The 7403-nt window shown below is 35.3% G+C and overlaps 1 pseudogene; it reads left to right on the forward strand.

Annotated features, from left to right (window-relative positions):
- The first annotated feature begins 856 nt into the window (after window positions 1–856).
- On the forward strand, window positions 857–7185 carry LOC109093549 (annotated as a pseudogene).
- The last annotated feature ends 218 nt before the right edge of the window (window positions 7186–7403 follow it).

The following is a 7403-nucleotide window of genomic DNA, read 5'->3' on the forward strand; positions in this document are numbered from 1 at the left end:
ATTGCCCGCACATTCACCTACATTTAACTGGGGAATTTTACGGATTTAAACAAGGACCAGATATGATGAATGAAGACCAGGGAGGTCAGTGATGCGTTCAATTAAATAAAAAATTTACTGAAGAAGAACATGGTTTGCAGTTTCATCCAAATTATACTCTGACAGAGGATATAGTGCGTCAATGCCAAGGTCAACCCTGACAGAGGATACCAGACTTCCGCGCTAATATGTCGTCAGTACTTGATGAAGTCCAAAACTCAGTGATAAACCATGTTTTCACATACGGACGCAAACCATCCAACATCATTCCTCTGGACAACTATTTTGGTATCGCATGATCCGGGAGGTCGATCTAACACCAAACACCGCCGATTTATCTGATATTAATTCGATGCCTTCTTCACAGCGAAATTTGTCCTGGGTGACTGTCCATTCTGTATACCGCGACGACTACTAAACACACATCTGCAGAAAACATATCCGAATCCACGCCGGGTTCCAGCTAGAATTTTATCAGTATAATTTGTTACACACACTATGAAGTCATCATCTAGAGAGTAAATTGTTACAGCGGTTTAAAGCAGGATTCTTAAATCTCATTAAGCTCAATAAGGTGAGGTTTTTCACTCTTGCCATAACTTGATTAATAGTCAAACAAGAAATAATGTAATAATATAATTAATATCAATATGAAGGATATAGCAACTCGGGATCCACTCCTTCACTATATATTGTAAAGGTGAGATTATATTTTTCCTGGAAAACATATACAAAACATTTTTTTTCTTCCATTCCAGGAAATGTTTCCCTGTAAACAGTACCAGGACGTGCTTAATAACTCATGCAACTTCCTGCTAACTCACAGCAGATGCAAGAGCAGCTCAGAAGAAGCTGTATGAGGTAAGTCAAATCTTTCTGTTTAATATTACTAAGCTACTGTATATGCTCTTTCAGTTTATCCTTACATGTGTAATGGATTGTGCAGTTAAGTTGCTTATCATGTTTATGATTTTATAAAACAATACGATAGAAGATGATAAAACAATAGAAGCAATATGATAGAAGATATCAGTATACAAAAAATATTTACCTTTATACGTGAATGATATTCAGAATTAAATTGTTTTCCACATTATATAGGTGTAATATGGATTTCAGACCCTTTATATAAAATTTCAAAGCTGTAAATATCTCATTTCTAATAAGATATTTTTATTTTTAATATTCCAGATTACCATTGGTTTAGTGAGAATAAAGCTCTTTCTAATTACAGAAGAAGGACTTCTGCATTGCGGTTTTGTCTCTGACTTCATCATGAGGTTTCTGGTTTCACAGCCTCTGCTGGTGTTCATATCAGTCCTGTCACTGAGTAAGATTTTGTTATCGGTTTGATTATCGGTCTTAACGTGAAAAAGAATATAAAACGTGACAAACAAATGTGTGTTTCTGAATTTAATAATCTCTCTTTCTCTTTGACAGCCAGAGCACAATCAACATCTGCACCAATAACATTATCAACAGAAGGTACTTTCCTCAAAGAAAAACAGTTCCTGAAAAATGGCTTTAAGCTTAGACGAAGTTCAGACAAGATGGACATTTAAGGCATAATGTACAGTTGTATCACTAATTACACAGCTTTTCGCCACATTAAATGACATAAAATGTTATTTTAGAAGAAATAAATTTTTAAATCTTACCAGTTTAGTATATTAAATCCATTACAGCATACAAAACAATTATTCTGGCAACAAGATTGTTATCTTGTCATAAATGACCAATCAGAATCAACTATTCCAGAGAGCTGTGTATAAAATGTAATAATGTTTTTCTTAAACAGGCATTACAACAACACCTGAACCAAACACAACAACACTGGCAGGTACTTGTAGACCTTTGAATTAGAACCAGATATGTTTTTTTATTTTTTTATTTTTTTAAAGTCCCCTCTGAGAAATCAGTGAGAATCTTTACCAGGGAAGAAGAAAACCACACCTGTGAAGTGAGTTCATGAGGTATTCTGTGGTGTTTGAATTTGTGTTAATTCTTCCAGAAACCACCACAGAAACCACATCAGTCACACCAGGTAATAAAACTGCAAACAATTGAAAAATCATCACATGGCTATGCAACAATTTTTTTTGTTTTCATTTTTCAATGTAGTTTACAGAAGTCTTCACATTATACTTTTTTTGCTCTTTTTCTTTCATGAAATCCATAAACAACAACTGCACCAACAACAACATTGACAGGTACGTATAGACCTTTGAATTAGAACCAAATGTGTTTTTTAAAAACGTCTCCCATTATGAACCCAAAGAAATCAGTGAGGCGGCGTCATCTATGAGAGATTATTTATATATTTTTTTGGTACCATCAAGTGAGTCTATAAGGTATTTATTGGGGGCTTGTATTTGTGTTCATTCTTCAAGAAACCAATTATATTAGCAACCGCATCACTACACGGCAAGTAGGTAATAAAGCTTACATAAAGAATCATCATACTGCTATAGAGCATTTTGACTTAATTTCTTTCATATGATTACAGGAAGCTTGTTTTGTAATTTTATGCTCTTTTCTTTAATAGAAAGTACAAACAGCTGTACCATCACCATCACCACCACCACCAACAACAACAACATTAGCTAAATTCTTGTAGACTTTTGAATTAGAACCAGATATGTTTTTTTTTTTTTTTTTTAAAGTCCCCCTGAAAAATCAGTGAATCTTTACCAGGAAAGAAAACCACAGTTGTCAAGTGAGTTCATGAGATATTCTGTGGTGTTTGTGTTCATTCTTCCAGAAACCACTACAGAAACTACATCAGTCACACCAGGTAATAAAACTGCAAACAATTGAAAAATCATCATATGGCTATGCAACATTTTTTTTTTTCATTGTTTCTTATGTAGTTTACAGAAGTTTGTTATAATTTTTTGCTCTTTTTCTTTAATAGAAACTACAGCAACAACTGCTCCAACAACAACATTGACAGGTACTTTTAGACCTTTGAGAAACTACAAATGTGTTTTTAAAAAACGTCTCCCATTATGAACCTATGAAATCAGTGAGCAATGAGCATCGTCTATAGGAGAGATTTTATTTATATATATTTTTTTTGCACTCATCAAGTGAGTTCATAAGGTATTTATTGGTGTTTGTATTTGTGTTCATTCTTCCAGAAACCACTATATTAGCAACGTCATCATTCACGGCAGGTAATAAAGCTGCGAGTGATAAAAAAATCATCCTACAGAAACCACATCATTCACACCAGGTAATAAAGCTGCAAGTGTTTACAGAAGCTTGTTGTAATTTTATGCTCTTTTTCTTTAATAGAAAGTACAACAGCTGTACCATCACCACCACCACCAACAACAACAACATTAGCAGGTACTTGTAGATTTTTTTGAATTAGAACTGATATGTTTTTTTTTTTTTTTTTTTTTTTAAAGTCCCCCCTGAAAATCAGTGGGGAATCTCTTTACCAGGAAAGAAAACCACACTTGTCAAGTGAGTTCATGAGGTATTCTGTGGTGTTTACCACTACAGAAACTACATCAGTCACACCAGGTAATAAAACTGCAAGTGATTAAAAAAATCATCTTATGGTTATGCAGCATTTGTTTTTGTTTTTTTGTCTTTTTCTAATGTAGTTAGGAGATTGTGTGTGCGTGGGGGGCGATTAAAGGATTTTACTAAATATTTGTTAATTAATTATGTTTTCAACTCAAAAGTAAACATGCACATAATGTGGTTATTTTAATATATTTTACTGTTATTTATTGTAAGTGGATTAATAAATAAAATCAAACTTACTAATAGGCTTTCCCAATTTGCGTAAGAAGTTGGCGCGTGACGAATCTGCATTGCCTATGCTTGCCTATTGCATGCAGTTGCATGACATGAATGGATATTTAGTGTTTTTGTTTTTACAACATACAACAACTGCAGTGTAATCTGTACCTAACCAAAATAAAGACAGATGAAGCGAGATGGCTGACTCCAGACCCGGACAGCGTGATCCATGAGACGCTTCCTTAGCAGCTCAGTGTTTTACATTTATGTCAGGAAAAGCACCATTTACATCCAAATGTAATTTAATGCACACAGAACACAACCTAGAAATATATTTCAGAATATAAACTGCTTAATCGGCCATTTTCAGTAAGATTTACCGTTACTAAATGTGTTTGTGTGCCTGTGTGTTTTACTTGAATAATGTCCAAAAGATATCTGTTTTTTAAGCAGTGGGTAACTCACTCGTTGATTTGCTTAAAATCTACTCTGCGACTCTGTTGGTAAACATGTTTATGGTGCATTCTATTCAACGTGTTTATTGCTAGTGCAGCAGAAATAGACAGCGCAGCCTTTACAAGTAATTTGCGTGCAATGTATTTGGTTGTCATGGCAACCTCATGAGCTTGCTGCTGCTCTAATCATAGTAAATCCACTTTTAATGGTACATGGATTGTGACTTTATACATTTTTTACCAAGCTCAAATGTCAAGCTACGCCTATGTGTATAAATATAATTGAGCTATTTGCAGTGTAAATAGCATATCACTAAAAATACTGCTATTTTCATTTAGTGTATTTTCACTAAGTGTAAATAGGCTGTATCCCACCTACAACCCAACCCCAACCCCACCCCATCGCGCTCGCGCGTACAGCACCTCCAAGCTATAACATCTTCCTGCCCCCCTGATTATCTTTATATTTATTAAATATTATAGTGGTTGAAAAATGTACTGTCACATCCGTTGTCCCAAAGGTCATCATCATCAAAAATGAATCTCATAAATCAGTGTGAAAACAAAACTATTTTTTATTCATTCTCTTGGCAGCACCAGCAATATTTTATCCATTCGGCTCAGTAGCAGGAGACACAATAAATGCTGCTGAGATGATGGGAGCTCCTCAGTTATTCAGCTCTTGCGTCCATTTCTGTTCTTTGGCCGCAGATACCAGCAGATTTATGTAAGAATTTGACTTGATTCTGAGTCTAAATGTGTGGTGAATTCTTTATAAACTCATCTTGCGATCAGTGAATTTGACAGTATTTCTCATGTTTCAGGTGAATAATAATGGATACCTCACATTTAACCAAGCTTCAAATGAATATGTTCCCTACTCATTCCCCGCTAGAGGAAGCCAAGATATAATTGCTGGTCTCTGGACTGATCTTGACAACCGCCTGAGAGGTGTAGTTTCATATCGTCAGTACACCAGTGGAAATGTCCTCACACGGGCCACTCGGGATATAAACACACATTTTCCAAATCTGAACTTTACTGCCTCTTGGGTGTTTATTGCAACGTGGAATAAAGTTGCTTACTTTGATTTGACCAGTACAGTAAGTTTGAAATGTGAATGCTTTTACTTAATCCACAATGCAATTTCAAAATACTTTATTGAACACTTTATGTGTTCATTATGCACATTATCCAACTTATTACATGGCTATGTGGCACATAAGTACATAGATACGGAATATTGATTTAAGTTGAAATATTTTAGTAGCTCTTTAAACGCAAAGCTTCAGGCAAGATGGACATTTAAGGCATAATCTACAGTTGTATTACTAATTATACAGCTTTTCACCACAATAATAAAGACAAGGACATAAAATGTTATTCGAGAAGAAAGTGTTTTAAAATCTTAAATCCTTAAATTTGTTAGTGTACAACAATCACTCTGGCAGCAAACCGAACACCTCAACAATAATATTGCAGGCCTACTTTTAATACTAAAGTCCTCTTGTTTCAATTTACAGTAAATACAGTTGATAACTTAAGTACAAGATAATAGCAGTTACTGATGACACAGTTTGGTGGTGTGTTATGCGAGATATGAAAGAAGCACAAACCTCAAATACCTGGATTATTGGTGTGTTATTCAGCGTTGCTAATGACGACGGTTGTTATCAGGGAATAGCAAACAGAATCATTCCAGAGAGCTGTATAATAATGCTAATAAACAGTGAGCACTAAGTTTAAAGTGATTATCTTTTTCAATCTTTCAGGAAACTTCATTTCAAGTGGTTTTAATTTCAGGCCGTAATTTTTCATTTGTTCTGATGAATTATGGTGACATTGCTGTAACAGGACATCCAGTGCAGGTAAAAGAAACTTGTTTTCTGTATTGTAAACAAAATGTTACTATCCACTATTGTATAAAAGTTCATGTCCTGTATAAATACTATTTTTATGAATAATGTTTTTACACACTTTCAGGCTGGTTATGACACGATAAACTCCACACACTACTTTGTGATTCCTGAATCAATTAATGGGAGCTCCATCTCAAACCTTAGGAACTCCAGTAATGTTAATGTTCCCGGTCAATGGGCCTTTGGGGTGGATGGTGGACCAAAGTCAAACAAAGGTAACCTTATAACACATTACCATCAGTTTGTTCATCATCACAATGTGTTATACCCAGAAATTATTTTACAACGGTGCTGGTCATATAATTAGAATATCATCAAAAAGTTGATTTATTTCACTAATTCCATTCAAAAAGTGAAACTTCTATATTATATTCATTTATTACACACAGACTGATATTTCAAATGTTTATTTCTTTTAATTTTGATGATTATAACTGACAACTAATGAAAATCCCAAATTCAGTATCTCAGAAAATTAGAATATTGTAAAAAGGTTCAGTATTGAAGACACCTGGTGCCACACTCTAATCAGCTAATTAACTCAAAACACCTGCAAAAAAAAAATTAAATGGTTTCTCAGTCTAGTTCTGTAGGCTACACAATTATGGGGAAGACTGCTGACTTGACAGTTGTCCAAAAGACGACCAATGACACCTTGAACAAGGAGGGCAAGACACAAAAAGTCATTGCAAAAGAGGCTGGCTGTTCTCAGAGCTCTGTGTCCAAGCACATTAATAGAGAGGCGAAGGGAAGGAAAAGATGTGGTAGAAATAAAGTGTACAAGCAATAGGGATAACTGCACCCTGGAGAGGATTGTGAAACAAAACCCATTCAAAAATGTTACTGCACCCTGGAGAGGAAGTGGACTGCAGCTAGAGTCAGTGCTTCAAGAACCACTACGCCCAGACGTATGCAAGACATGGGTTTCAGCTGTCGCATTCCTTTTGTCAAGTCACTCTTGAACAACAAACATATTCCTCAAAGAGTCTGATCGCATCTTCTCTGAGCTCATCTGAGAGGGCTTCATCCCAGGTTTCATTTACTGGAACTCTTTTATTCTTTGCCTCTTGAAAAGCTCTGCGAACCAGAATTGCTCCCTTTTGCTTGGCTGGAGTCACTAGACCTACTGGATTGTACACTCCTGAAACCTGACTCAACAACTCCCTTCGCGTCAGTGGATTTAGTGTTTGGGCTCTTGCTCATGTGAGAGGTTTTGACCAAGTCACATTTTCTT

This window comes from Cyprinus carpio, chromosome A8 (assembly GCF_018340385.1).
Source record: "Cyprinus carpio isolate SPL01 chromosome A8, ASM1834038v1, whole genome shotgun sequence".
Lineage (NCBI taxonomy): Eukaryota > Metazoa > Chordata > Actinopteri > Cypriniformes > Cyprinidae > Cyprinus > Cyprinus carpio.